General features: G+C 44.9%; 1 protein-coding gene and 2 pseudogenes across 2 annotated transcripts in view; 1 reads left to right on the top strand and 2 right to left on the bottom strand.

Moving 5' to 3' along the window:
• Positions 1 to 1,139: 1,139 nt before the first annotated feature.
• The window catches only part of LOC143106578 (P2X purinoceptor 4-like), a 43,220-nt gene continuing 28,731 nt past the window's right edge, over positions 1,140 to 15,628 (bottom strand). For both annotated transcript variants that reach the window (XM_076270908.1, XM_076270907.1), the window contains one exon: positions 1,140 to 1,257. The gene's annotated coding sequence lies outside the window, so the exon portion shown is untranslated. The remainder of the gene's footprint in view (positions 1,258 to 15,628) is intronic.
• Positions 1,213 to 12,810, bottom strand: LOC143106789 (P2X purinoceptor 7-like; annotated as a pseudogene).
• On the top strand, positions 14,091 to 15,551 carry LOC143106579 (small nuclear ribonucleoprotein Sm D3-like; annotated as a pseudogene).

Genomic DNA, 15,628 nt, shown 5'->3' with positions numbered 1-15,628 from the left:
TATGCTCCGGAGTTATACATTCTTACCGATTTTAATCTAAAGTTGAACTTTATACAATCCAATAGGGTCCATACTGGGTTCAAAACATGCATTTTCTGAACACCCTTCGCCGGTCCTCATTACACTAGCAGATCATTTTAGAAACTTGTTGCTGTAAAGTAAGGCCACTTTATTATTGGTGCACTGCACAAGGCCATATAAATGTATAAAATCGTTTTTAATTCAGTCACATGCGGTACTTTGACTCCACCCAGTAGCATACATATGGGAGAGTTAACTAAATGTATGCCAGTAATGTTGGGTAAGATATGGTCAAACACCTTCATTCAGTGTCTCATCCAAGCTCCATAGCAGTTTCACCTCCAGTAAAGGCTGACATGTACTTCTGCAGAGGCCGCCTTGTCGTACCCCAGCTGTCTATGGAACAATATCAGCAGCATGCAAAGCCTACAGTAATCACTGCGTTTTCATAGCCGGTTTACTTCTCTATCAAAATAGCAGTTACTAACCAAGTGTTAAGGCTGGCACAGAGTGCCAAATGTTATGGCTGGCACATTTGGAGCCTGATATCTCTGCCATTATGTTACTGAGATTCTCTGAAAGGTCCTGAGAAGGGAGAGCTGATTGCACATTACTTTTATAACTTGTGCTGCTGTATGTAGTAACTGAGCCAATGTGTTGTGTTTTTGGTGTATTTGATTGAAGTGTGTTTTTTGTTGATTTGATTTCTTCAGTGGATTTCACAACGGATCCATCTTTTATTTGTTGTAAACGTGAAAACTAATAAATATATTGTTTAAAAACAAATAGTAGTTGCTACCTAGTCTAATATATCATTGCTGGTAATCAAATAAGCTATAGTTTGCTGAAGCATGAAATGGAACTTCTCTAAAAGACTAAAATCATTTTATCAGCCAGACTCCTGTAGGTCTAATCCCAGAGAACAATTTACTCACATTCAAATTTGTCCCTTTGTATCAAAGTGTCTGCTGAAAGAAGTAAAACAAGAAAACTCTGGGGCACGCACGCACGCACACACACACACCCACAGTGAACACACTTTGTGCTCGCCATCACACTTTGTCTTTGTTCAGATTGATTAATTCAGATACGTTTTTTGGGGGTCATTTCAAAGTCTGAGATTCGCATATGAAGGAGGAAACAACTGTGTTTCCTTATTCAACAAAGGCAAGGTAAAAGCATTTTTCCATTCTATGCCTGCTTTAACTTTATCAAGGCAAGTGAGGTTAGTGCAACCTGAGCACCATCTTGTGCCCTTAGTGGTTTGAGGGGACAGCTGAGCGTGAGGCCCTCGTAGCGGCCGTCCGGGCTGGGGAACGCCGCTCTGACCCTGGCCACGCAGCAGCGAGGCATGACTGGCATGGTGTCCTGGGGCAGAGCTCCTCCAAAGCGCCAGCTGATGAACTGGGCACAGGCACCGCGGCGCAGGTGGGCCTCCTCGTGCAGCTCCGCCAGGGGGCTCTGGTAGAGCAGCAGGGTCTCCAGGGTGGAGCGCCTCAGCACCAGGACGGGGAAGAGGGGGGAGGAGGTGAGGCAGCGCCCCGGCTCCCGTCTGCAGCACAGCTGCTCCTCCAGCTGGCACGACGGGGGGCAGCAGCCACACTGGCACCACGGGGGGCGGCTGCCCTGGGGTAGCTCCACCAGCGGAGTGCCCACGATCTGCCCCCCGTCCCCCTCAGCCTCGGCTTTGGGCTCTGCCGGCCCGTTCTGGGCAGCCAGGTCTGGTCTAGCTGCAGGCTGCAGCGCACTGACCAAGGCCCTGAAGCATGTGGAGTCATCCTGTGAGCGACAACAACCACAGCTAGTCAGGAACATATTACAGTCGTATCCTTTTACTCCCCACCGTCATAAATTTAGTTTATACCTTCCGCGGGTGAAATGAGATGGGTTTTACTGCCTGCAAACTCTTCTTTTTGGACCTCTTCACCAACCGTACTTTGTCCTCATCCACAAACGAGATGCAGAGCAAACACTGTGGGAAGACATGGAGCCATTGTTCAGCAGCCAGAGTACATTTACAACCCACTACTACACAGCCACCATGCAAATGGGAGTGTGAGAGACAGTATGTGTATTTGAGAGTGAGTGCATACGCCTGTGTGTATTGGATGTGTCTGTGTGTGTGTGTGTGTGTGTGTGTGTGTATGTGTGTGAGTGAGAGCGTACGTACGCATCTGTTTATTGGGTGTATCTATGCCTCTGTGTGTGTGTGTGTGTGTGTATGTGTGTGTGTATGTGTGAGTGAGAGCGTACACCTGTTTGTATGGGATGTGTGTGTGTGTCTGTGTGTGTGTGTCTGTGTGTGTGCGTGCGTGCGTGCGTGCGTGTATATACGTTATGTGTGCGTGTGTGTGTATGGGGTGTGTGTTGGGTGTGTCTGTGTGTGTGTGTGTGTGTGTGTTTGTGTGTGTCTGTGTGTATATGCGTTATGTGTGCGTGTGTGTGTATGGGGTGTGTGTGACTGAGTGAGTGTGTGTATGCCTGTGTGTACAGATTGTGTCTGTGTGTGAGCAGGGGTCAAAATAAACTTTTTGGCCTATTACCCAAAGTTGCAGGTAGATGAAAACTTATTACCGGCCAGACATATTTTTTTTAACGGCCAAAACTAAACAATGCTTTTCATAAGTATTTTGAAAGTAGCCTATAATTAGCCTATTACACAGCTTTTCAGAACGCTGCAGAAGTTCACAGGTTCCGCTCCAAGTTCCATTTAAAAGGGACTTCCCAATGTTCGGAGGTCCAATCATTTTGTAGCCTATAACCGGACGGTGTTGAAGCAGAGCGAACGAATTACGTTGCTCTATCTTGGTCAGAAATCAATGATCTTTGCTATAATGACCACTGCAGAAATATGATAGTGGCAACGGGTTTTGAGCTATGAATCACGAATTTCATATCATTCCGTGAGTAGTTTGTTCGCTATCATTGAAAGTGAAAGTAAGCAAGTAATAGGCTACGTTTCTATGCAACATCTGAAACGTTCTAGTTCTATTTGTGTGGATTTTGGGTAGTGTAGTAGCCTACTTCTGCGTGAAATCTCGAATAAAACAATTATTTATCAAAACAAAGTTGATGCCCTATAACTTTTGGCGTCTATATGAGCATAAACAATCGCTTAATCATGCCGTAGCTGGTTTTGATTATATCGTGGACGCTTACGGTTTTATGTCTTATAATCCAGTTCTCAATGGAGAAAATGAATGGGATTCTTAGTTGCTGAATCGGAGGTGGGCACGACTGTTGAGCTCTATAGGGCAAACATATGGCAAGCCATTTTAACGTGACAGACAGAAGTAGCCTATTCTCGCAGTTGATAAGCAGCCTTATTCCACATGCCAAAGTGGCGCAGTAGCCATAATTTAGCCGCCAATGCAAATATATTCGCCTTTGGCGCTTGGCAGGTGCTAATTTCGAGCCCTGTGTAAGAGTGTGAGAACGTCTGTGTGTTTGTGCGTTTGTAATATCTTTCACCTCCTGTTGATCCTGAACTGACTCAAACTTCCTCTCTGAGTACTTTCTGGCCTCTCTGGAGTAGCATCTGGTCCCGATGAGCCAGTCTAGGAGTCGTCTGGGACAAACACAAACCGGTAACAACCAGTCAAATACATACGGCACAAACTCAATCGGTAACAACCAGTCAAATACATACGGCACAAACACAACCAGTCACATACATGCGGCACAAACACAACCAGTAACAACCAGTCAAATACATACGGCACAAACACATGCAACACAAACACACTCACCCTACAGTAGATTCACACGCTTGCGTTGCGTTACTGCATGCCGGTGGGTTTTCCCGACGGACGGGGGTGTGTACTATGGTGCATGCCTTGAAGCGTAACCATAATTTGATTGGCTGGTTCCTTGCGTTGCTGTCTGTTGGTGCAGCAAAAGTTTCTCAACTTGTTGATGAAGGTGACGGGAGCAAAGCAACGCATCGGAACCACAATTCACTTTGGCAACGGGATGACCTGTTCCGGTGAAAATGGTGACTTTTCCCGCTGCCCCTAGCGTCCCCAGGCGGAAAACCAACCTTGCAACATTGAGACTACCGTCCCGAAAAGATAAGTGAGAAACAAGAAACTAGTTTTAAATCGTGTTTCTTACCTTGTAACATCCACATTGTCTGCCAAACTTATGCTAACCGTTTTGCTAGCTTGTAAACAAATCCATGTGCTTTATCGTTACCTTTGTCCACAGTTTGAAATAGCATAATGCACAATTTCTCCAGCAGAGGGGAAAATCCTGCCAAGTTTCCCTTTAATAGTTATACTGAGTTATAATCAAATCTACCTACCAATGCATAGTATGATAGAGTTGATCCAATATAGATGATAAGCTGTATTATACTGAACTTCCCAGCCAATCAAAAGCACAGAGCTAGATCAGTCACTGGTTGCTATGGCTACTGATTCAGTTATGATGGAAAAACATCAAATATTTTCACAGATCTCACCTTGCCAAACACCATGACATCAAACCGGATCCCAAAGGCTAATTTATACAAAGTCCGGTACTCAATGCCATTCTCTGTGTAGTACCTTGCAAACCTGGTAAAATTGTTTCAGCAACAAGTTATTGTTGCTCTATTAAATAGAGATATGTAACACTCACAATTTCCCATTATATTTGATGCACCTGCCTAAAGTTCAGGCCTGGGTACAGGGTTCGATTGCTCTCCTTCTTGTCCAGGCGTCGGAAGGAGTAGCTGGGCAAACACCGGTGGGAGAATCGGTTCAGGTCGCAGTCCCAGTTGATCTGAACCCCAATCACACCACCCTGCTGATGCCAGTAGAGCAGGCCTGCGGAAGTAGGAAGTGCCTCTTAATCACTGACACCCAACACAACACAAAGTCCCATAACACCACCAACCAACCCAGCCTATAGACCCATAACACCACCAACCAACCCAGCATAGACCCATAACACCACCAACCAACCCAGCATAGACCCATAACACCACCAACCAACCCAGCCTGTAGAGCAACAACAACCAATCAACCCAGCCTATAGACCCATAACACCACCAGCCAACCCAGCCTGTAGAGCAACAACAACCAATCAACCCAGCCTATAGACTCATAACACCACCAACCAACCCAGCCTATAGACCCATAACACCACCAACCAACCCAGCCTATACTCCCATAACAACCAACCAACCCAGCCTATAGACCCATAACACCACCAACCAACCCAGCATAGACCCATAACACCACCAACCAACCCAGCCTGTAGACCCATAACACCACCAACCAACCCAGCATAGACCCATAACACCACCAACCAACCCAGCCTATAGACCCATAACACCACCAACCAACCCAGCCTATAGAGCAACAACAACCAATCAACCCAGCCTTGTAGACCCATAATAACCAACCAACCCAGCCTGTAGACCCATAACAACCAACCAACCCAGCCTATAGCCATATCAACCAACCAACCCAGCCTGTAGACCCATAACACCACCAACCAACCCAGCCTATAGAGCCATAACAACCAACCAACCCAGCCTTGTATACCCATAACAACCAACCAACCCAGCCTGCAGTCCCATAACAACCAACCAACCCAGCCTGCAGTCCCATAACATAAAACCAACCCAGCCTGCAGTCCTATAACATAAAACCAACTCAGCCTGCAGTCCCATAACAACCAACCAACCCAGCCTGCAGTCCCATAACATAAAACCAACCCAGCCTGCAGTCCCATAACATAAAACCAACCCAGCCTGTGGTGCCATTATAACATAGCCATTACATTCTGCCTGAAATCTCATACCACTGCATCCCAACTGACCCAAGCACTGGCCTGCTCATCCACACCCTGTGGCTAAAACAGGTCGCGGTTACAGGAGGTCAGACAGGATGCCATGGCCAAGCAGAAGCGCAGTTTCATATCATGTTCAAGGCAAAAGAGGAACTGTCCTTTTAAAAGTTCCTCAAACCAGGCCCCAGCAGTGGTGCGACTGGCTGGGGCACCTGCACCGTATGCCGGCGACCCGGGTTCGATTCCCGCCCCGTGGTCCTTTCCGGATCCCACCCCGACTCTCTCTCCCACTCTCTCCCACTTTCTGACTAAACTGCAATTGTGGGGTGTATCAGGAACGGGCAGGAGGAGGAGTACAGGAGCCTGGTGGATGACTTTGTGCAATGGTGCAAACTCAATCAACTTCAACTCAACACTTCAAAGACCAAGGAGATGGTGGTGGATTTCCGCAGGTCTAAGCCCACTCTGCTACCAGTCCACATTGATGGGGTCAATGTGGAGGTGGTAAGCACCTACAAGTACCTGGGTCTCCACCTGGACAGTAAACTGGACTGATCAGCCAACACTGATGCACTCTAAAAGAAAGGACAGAGCAGGCTGTACTTCCTGAGGAGGCTGCGGTCCTTCAATGTGTGCAGCAAGCTCCTCAGGATGTTCTACCAGTCTGTTGTTGCCAGCGTCCTTTTCTATGCAGTAGTATGCTGGGGAGGAAGCACAAGGAAAAAGGATGCGGGGCGAATTGACAGGCTGGTAAGGAAAGCTGGCTCTGTAGTGGGAGCTGAACTGGAGTGCATCACTTCACTATCTGACAAAAGGACCCTGAACAAACTGATCAACATCTTGGACAATGAGTGTCACCCACTCCACAGCACTATTGTTAAGCAGAAGAGCCTGATCAGCTGGAGACTTCGCTCACTGCCTTGCACAACAGACAGACTGAGAAAGTAATTTGTCCCCAGGGCCATTGAGCTGTTCAATGCCTCACTTAAGGGAAGAGGAGAGATAGACTTCTCTGCATAGTCTGTCTGCCTCTTCACCCCCCCCCCCCATGTTTGGATACTGTCTGTCCACTAGCCACTTTTACCACTAGCCACTTTACCACTGTCCTTCTGCCTCACTGTTTGCGTGCTATATTAGCACATTAGCACATATGCATAACCACTCCCTCCATGCCACAGCCGAACTGTGGCCACACTTATACCTTTCTTAAAATAGTTATATATAGAATATAGATATATAGACTTTATTTCTGCATTGTTGCACTGTTGGACTTACTCATTTGCACTATCACCATGACCACTATCACCATTGCACTATCACCATGACACTCACTCACACAGAGCACCTTACCTTACCTTACCTTACTATGCACAGAGAATCACAGGCTCAGTCCCTGCCTCAGTCATTACAAGTGCCTCTTGATTGACTAATCACCACTATGTGGATACTGTTTTTTAGAATTAATTTAGATTAAGTGTTAGTTATTATAATTTGTATTCTAGTGTATTTAGTATATTCTTTATATTCTACTGTCCTTATTGCTTAACTGTGTTTTTATATTATATACTTTAATTACTTTTTCTGCTGTTAGTGAATGTGTGTGTGTTGTCTGTATGCTACTAAGACCTTGAATTTCCCCTGGGGATCAATAAAGTATACTATCTATCTATCTATCTATCTATCACTCGCTTCCTGTCAATCTCCACTATCCTATCTAATTAAAAAGGCATACATTTTTTTTTTTTTTAAGTTCCTCAAACCTGTTGAGATCATTTCACAACGACAATCTTGTATGATTACAAAACAGAATGTCAGAAAAAATCAGTGCTGTCGGTTTTCCTGCCCAGAATTCCACTCATTGTTAAGGTCAGCTGAGTTGTGAGGCAGAGAATTCAGTTGTTAAGTCTGACGTTATGTTGTTTTCTGGATGCATCTTTCCACACTCTTGGATAGTCTCTGTGTGTGTGTCTGTGTGAAACAACATGCTGTTGTGTGCCTAAAAAGTGCCTAAAACTTGCCGCAGGTGAGGGTTTAATCTTAACAAACTCAGATGAATATTCTTATTTGACAAGTAAGGGATAATGTATAGAACGCCGGTCATTATTGGGAAAATAAGTCCCGACAGGGCAAACCGGACCCCGACGCGCAGCGGAGGGGTCTTGTTCGGCCCTGAAGGGACTTATTTTCCCAATAATGGCCGGCGTTCTATACATTATCCCGCTTATTACACGGCTACTTGCCAAAACGAAATAACAAACTCCCCACGATATGACTTTAGCCTACATAGCCTAGCCTATTTGTTACCGTTCATCGTGGCATTTGCTGAGAAACAAATAGTTCGCAACAACACACGCTGAACTTGAATCAAACATTCTTTAGAACACAGCTGATCAACCGTCTGCTTTCACTTTTGAATGAAGTTCCAGTCCTTGCGTAGTGATATGAAAGACGTATCAGAAGCACAAAACCCGTTGCCATTGACAGCGGTAATTATATGTTTGCAGCGGTAATTACATGAAAATATTTTACCGTAGAACTTTGGGAAATCCCATTCAAGCCTTGTGAAGAGCCGTGTAATAATAAGATTAATAACACTTGTGCATTATGGTTTATTTCAGAGACCATGTGTTTCTAACTGTTGCTATGTCGTTAGGTTATCTAAAGAAAGTCACTCTTAAGCAGACCCCTGACAACCGTGTTTTGACCAAGCTGAGAGGAATGACAGCTGTGGAATCGCAGTGTGTCGACAGGGTGAACTGCACCTTGGTGGTGGAGTCCTTTTCTCAATGGGGCACCAGGCTGCCACCTCACAGGTCTTCCTGGTGACATCAAATTTTACACATAGCCTACACCTGTCTGAACACCTGTGTGGAAAAGGCAACAGCACAGACAAATCAAGTCGGAACAAAGCACAGACAACACATGGAGAGTACGTGCAAAGATTGTTAAGGCGGAGCAAGATACTTCATCTGGAGCCACTTCCGGGAACCCGGATCGCGCGAGGGGGGGTCAAAATCCCCCTTTATGCAGAGCAGAGGCAGCGACTGCTCCATTGAAGTCTATGGGCATAGCTCAGAATTTTACCACATATGCTAAGGTCTTAGTTCTATAGAGTTAGGAATGTGAATTTCGGGCACGTTTTCATGATCCTCAAACCCTTGTGAACATTTCAGGTACATTTTTAGCATTTTTGAGCATTCCAGTCTGGAGAAAATCGACTTAATATCAGGTGTGCGCCGGTTATTTATACCGCTGCTGTTGGCGGGTTGCAACGTACGCTCATCAATACGTCATCGACACGCCTCTTTATGCAGACAGGATTCGATCCCCATTTCGCGCCCATAGACATGAACTACGACGAAGTATCTTGCTCCGCCTTAACAATCTTTGGTACGTGTGTGTGTGTTGGTCGATTTAGTTGCAGCTGAGACACATTGAGTGTGTGTGTGTGTGTGTGTGTGTGCAGGTTTGTATTGGTCCAGCCTGGATGGCACTTTGGAGCTGCCTCTCACTAGAGGACTGGTGGGTCCGTACCATGGCTGTGCTGGTCCCAGTAGCCCTTCTCACAGTCTTTATCTGAGCGGCATGGCCTCCCAGTCTGAGGGGTCACAAGCACAAACAACTTGGGTAAATGATCCCTGTGCAGGGTTAGTGTTAGCTTAAACTGTGTAGGTAAATGACCACTGTGCAGGGTAAGTGTTAGCTTAAACTGTGTAGGTAAATGACCACTGTGCAGGGTTAGTGTTAGCTTAAACTGTGTAGGTAAATGACCACTGTACAGGGTTAGTGTTAGCTTAAACTGAGTGGGTAAATGATCACTCTGCAGGGTTAGTGTTAGCTTAAACTGCGTGGGAAATGATCACTGTGCAGGCGGGCCTTCCCCTGTGTTAGGGTTAGCTTACCTCTGGGCATTTGCCTTGCTTCTGTTGCTTTGTGGCAATGAAATTGGTGACCACAAAGAAAGAGTTATTCCCCTAGAATTGATGGCTTTCATTAGAACTTGTATGTGATTGTGACTCAAAAGAGAATGAGTAGAGCTTACCTGGGAAGGGCCACTATGGTCCACTACGTCCCACACCACGTCACCAACGTCCACCATGTTGGTCAACCCCACCCCTTTGACCTTTGTGGTGACCGAGCTGATGACCAAGTCATACGCCTGATATTCCTTATTCCATAACAGCATGATGCTGCAATATGAATGGACACTAGTAAACAGCATGATGCTACAATGGACACTAGTAAACAGCATGATGCTACAATATGAATGGACACTAGTAAACAGCATGATGCTACAATGGACACTAGTAAACAGCATGATGCTACAATGGACACAAGTAAACAGCGTGATGGACACTAGTAAACAGCATGATGCTACAATGGACACTAGTAAACAGCATAATGCTACAATATGAATGGACACTAGTAAACAGCATGATGCTACAATGGACACTAGTAAACAGCATGATGCTACAATATGAATGGACACTAGTAAACAGCATGATGCTACAATATGAATGGACACTAGTAAACAGCATGATGCTACAATATGAATGGACACAAGTAAACAGCATGATGGACACTAGTAAACAGCATGATGCTACAATGGACACTAGTAAACAGCATGATGCTACAATATGAATGGACACTAGTAAACAGCATGATGCTACAATGGACACTAGTAAACAGCATGATGCTACAATATGAATGGACACTAGTAAACAGCATGATGCTACAATGGACACTAGTAAACAGCATGATGCTACAATATGAATGGACACTAGTAAACAGCATGATGCAATATGAATGGACACTAGTAAACAGCATGATGCTACAATATGAATGGACACTAGTAAACAGCATGATGCTACAATATGAATGGACACTAATAAACAGCATGATGCTACAATGGACACTAGTAAACAGCATGATGCTACAATGGACACTAGTAAACAGCATGATGGACACTAGTAAACAGCATGATGCTACAATGGACAGTAAACAGCATGATGCTACAATGGGCACTAGTGACTATCTGAGACTAATGGACAGCCAGGAGAATAGGGACATCCCGTGGCTGTCCACCAGTGCTACTAGGATGGGGCGCAATGTCGGCGGACTATCTCGAAAATGTTCCTGACTGCAAATGCACACGCTACTTATCAGGAGAGGAGTGGGTGTGAGTTCCAACACACACACAAAGAGAGGAGAGACAGAGACAGAGAGATAGAGAAAGAGAGAGCGTGCAAGTGCATCTGACAAGGCAATGTTTTACTAACACTCAAAAAAAAACTGTTCAAACCAATATTGCGAACTTTTCTGTTAATGTTCTCTGTTGATTTTCATGTTTACAGTTTTGTATAGGCTTAGCCTATCTGCTTCCATAACTTGGCGACAGTCAGCAGTGGGATTCTTCGCGAGGAGGGTTTACCCTAACCTGACTCTCGCCAGATGAATTTCGTTCCGCCTAGCTCCACTCATCCATCTGGGATCAATCCATTGGAGTGTTGCTTCAGAAGGCTGGGCCTAATCAAAAAATGCTTGCATAAGATTGGATAAGCCACTTGTCCGTCATGTATTGACGTGCTAGTTCAACCACTCACATCGAAGCCAACCCGTGATGCTGAGAACAGTCTCACAGTCGCTTCTACGCTATGTCACATCTATGAAACTCCCGCCCTGCGTCCTGATTGGCTCTACCATAAAATCTGGTGCAGAAATCACTCTCAACGGAAGAGGTCCCAGATGGATGTGAGTGAAGCTAGGCGGAGCTAAGCGGAACGAAATTCATCTGGCGAGAGTCAGATTAGGTTTACCCACGGTGTAGGCCTACTTTACGCACTAAGTGACAGTAACATTGGCTACAATAAAGTGTAAGCTGATTATTTCCATATGAACTGCACGTTACGAATTTACATGATTCATTTCTGCAGTCAAGTAGACTAATGCGTGGGCGTTAGTCAAGATCGCATAAATACTTCACAGACTTACCAAATAAAGATCAAAATAATTCCGTTAGACATCCATTTCATCGAACCGAGTTTAACACTTTTTATTTTGACGAGTTTATGTGTCTCATATTCGCAAAAATTGCATGTTTGGGCGGAGGAAGGAGCTCTGTCTCTCTCAAGACTGTAGGCTACTCTTCTCCGGGCATGTCACATGGTCCGGCCATTTGCCCAGTAGTGGTTCTTTAGCCTCCTCACAGTTGGTCCACCAATTGATGATGTCTAGAAATTCTCACTCATGGTCTCTGGCCGGAAATCAAGGGATTATGTTCTAATATTTCCATCTCCTGTAGTTTGAAATTATTATTGGAAAATACAGTACGCCTATCAAATATGAAAAAAGTCCACCGCAAAACACTCATCTCCTGTTTCTACCACAAACACTTTTGCACCCTGTAGGAGAGACTAATGAAATTACCTGTCCAATGCGTGCTTACAGTAACAGTCTGATGAATGAGAGACCATGCATGAGCCACATATCCACTATTCAGAAAATGGCTGGATTTATGTACATTCAATTCTGCATAATATTCATTGATGGCAACAGCAATGAAATGGCAATTTTCTTAAATTGTTGTAATATTTTATCTACATGACTGTTTTTATTGTCTTTCACCTATAGCCTAGTAGGCAATTGTGCAAATGGCAAAAGGCTTAGGCCACCATTGGCTTTAGCAATGTTAAAAGGACAAGATAGCTTATTTATCTCGCTGTTAGGAAATACTGTATGTGCACAGTACTGACAAATACAAAAAATAAAGGCTAGTTCGATGTCAGACTGATGTCAGCCTTAGGCCACCTTCAGATTGGTTTTAACAATGTTACCTGGCTAGCTAGAGGAAGCTGTTGATGGAGCTGTCGTCCCCACCCCGGTCACTGACCGGTACCCAGGCCTCTGGCTCTGGCTCACCAGTGCTGCTGCTCCACTGGGGCCCAATCCAATGCCATATGCCCAGCCTGCCAGACGCTGCTGGCAGATCCAGCTGATCCAGCTCGGAATCATCTGCAGGCCTGGTGTTGTACGGGAGCTGCAGGCCTAGTGTTTTGTACGGGAGCTGTAGGCCTGGTGTTGTACGGGAGCTGCAGGCCTAGTGTTAGGGTAGCTGCAGGCCTAGTGTTAGGGTAGCTGCAGGCCTAGTGTTTTACGGGAGCTGCAGGCCTAGTGTTAGGGTAGCTGCAGGCCTAGTGTTAGGGTAGCTGCAGGCCTAGCGTTAGGGTAGCTGCAGGCCTGGTGTTGTACGGGAGCTGCAGGCCTAGCGTTAGGGGAGCTGGAGGCTTAGTGTTAGGGTAGCTGCAGGCTTAACGTTAGGGTAGCTGCAGGCTTAGCGTTAGGGGAGCTGCAGGCCTAGTGTTAGGGGAGCTGCCTGGCCTAGTGTTAGGGGAGCTGCAGGCCTGGTGTTAGGGTAGCTGCAGGCCTAGCGTTAGGGGAGCTGCAGGCCTAGCGTTAGGGGAGCGGCAGGCCTAGTGTTAGGCTTAGCCTCACTTTGGCTACGGGCCCGATCTCCATCATGTCACTGTGTCTAGTTTAGCATCCTTCCGATTCCAGACACACACACACGACTCCAAACTTTGAATGGGAAACATATCCATTACCTTGTCTTCAGAATCAATCAATGCCATCCACACCTGAGGATTTAAATACTAAGATTTGTGTTTAAACTGAAGCCACGAAGGGGAAATCATGTATTTGCATTTTTAAAGTGTGTGCTCTTGTTAACTGTGGCGAAATCAGATTCAGTCAGACTTCTTGATCAATGATCTGAGACTTAGTTGATACTGTGTTGTTGCCTTGTCATATGAACATCAACCATATTTATTCTTAATTATTCCTAAATGTACTGTACAGAATTATGTATTTATACAGTATATTCTGGTATAACAGTGTGGACATCAGAATGGCATTTTTTTGGGGCAACCAAAATTACAAATATCAAGCATGACTAAGAAAGATATTAACTGTGAATATTATCTATATTGTTTGTAATAAAACTAAGTAGACATCTAATCAGGGTGTTTACCATACTATATATTGGGTGATCTCAAGGAAATTAGGTCACTTTAGGTCTTTTTATGCTCCTAAACAGACCTTGCTACATCCAAGAATGCAATCCGAGCCATTTCACTTCCACTCTCTGTTGAAAAGAAGCAAAAAGGAAAGCTCAGGAAATGTTATGTATCACATTACCCCCTTATCTATTCTGTATCAGGTAATAAATACCCAGTGAAATTAAAGATGTCTAATTATAGTCAATTAAAAGAACAAATATTTATATAATTGTATTAATGGCATTTGTGTGTGCTTGCACATGTTGGAAATATACTGATAATTGTTTTCAAATACATTTGGCCGAGGTGAAGGAAACAAGGATGTAACCAACCTATTCACACATTTAATCTATCCGCTCTTCTGTCCCAATCAGACTTCAGCATGTCCATCGGTGTGCCAATCAAAGTGCTTCACGAGGCTGAGGGCCACATAGTCACATGTGAAACGAACACGGGAGAGGTGTACCGAGGGAAGCTGATTGAAGCAAAGATAATATGAACTGCCAGGTACATTCACAGATCTGAGGATGATCACCTTTCAGTCCAGTCAACTAAGCACAGTTTTTGAAATGGTCCACTTTTGTCCCTTTTGGAAAATTCAATTGCCACATTACACAGTGAAGGAGATGGACTCAACCATTTCTACAATGGAGCGTATTGTAAATGTGTTCTTCTGATCACTGTTCTCCACTTCACTCTTCTGTAAATGTAGTCTTCTGAACTGTTGGTCTTACAAAAACAGAAGTGGTGATTTTTGTGTGTGTGGCTTACATTTCCTGTTTATATTTCCCCAGATGGCAAACATCACAGTGACGTACAGGGATGGGCGAGTGTCTCAGCTTGAGCAGGTCTACATTAGAGGCAGCAAGATCCGGTTCCTTATTCTGCCTGACATGCTGAAGAATGCGCCTATGCTAAAAAGTATGAAGAATAATAACCAGGCATCTGGCGCAGGAAGGGGCAAAGCGGCCATTCTCAAAGCGCAAGGTACCCAGAACCTCTATCTGTTTACTACCTGGTAATTCTCAAAGCTCAGGGTACCCAGAACCTCTCCCTGTCTCCTACCTAACCTGGCCATTCTCAAAGCTCAGGGTACCCAGAACCTTTCCCTGTCTCCTAGCTGGCTGCCTCAGTTTACTGAAGAGCTGCGGTTTCCACCTACTGGGGGTGGCTGCACTTCATTACACATAGGAAACCGCACACGCTGCGCTTGCCGCTTGGTTGAGCAAATAACCCAAAGATTTTTGTTGTGCTTGCTGCCAGGCTTAGCGCAAAATAGTTATGATTTACAGCACACCGCAGTCAGAGTTCAACATGGTTGAACTTAGACCATGGCGCGCGTAGGACTGGCAAAATGGAGCGCAGCATTGTCGTTTGTGTGTGGCACTGTGTGCTATGTGTAACCCCCTTTAGCGTTTGTATGGGTCAACAATGTTGATATGCTTGTTTGGATGTAGTTGCTGCTGTATTGCATGTAATGGCTGCTGTTTGACTGGTTCTTGTGTTTTTATCTTTTACAGTTGCAGCCAGAGGCCGGGTAAGAGGTGGAATGGGAAGAGGGAATATTTTCCAGAAAAGACGATAATCATCCTGTGTTTTTGCTTTTTACTGTACAGAGTATTTTTTTGGTTGTTTCATTGTCCCTTAATTATGTCACAAATGACTCGCTTGATCAATAAAGCATTTGTTTTGTTTTTATTACTTTGTGTCATTGACTTCTCATATTTTACAACCTGATATTTTTTGTCCTTTTTCTTTTGTGGACCAAACTTCTA

The sequence above is a fragment of the Alosa pseudoharengus genome, unplaced genomic scaffold (genome assembly GCF_046254945.1).
Source record: "Alosa pseudoharengus isolate Yale_2024_CS ecotype anadromous, Long Island Sound unplaced genomic scaffold, YU_APseudo_1.1 YU_APseudo_1.1_scf_6, whole genome shotgun sequence".
Classification (NCBI taxonomy): Eukaryota; Metazoa; Chordata; class Actinopteri; order Clupeiformes; family Clupeidae; genus Alosa; species Alosa pseudoharengus.
Note: the sequence above shows the minus strand (reverse complement) of the source record. Positions and strands in the feature narration are given on the sequence as shown.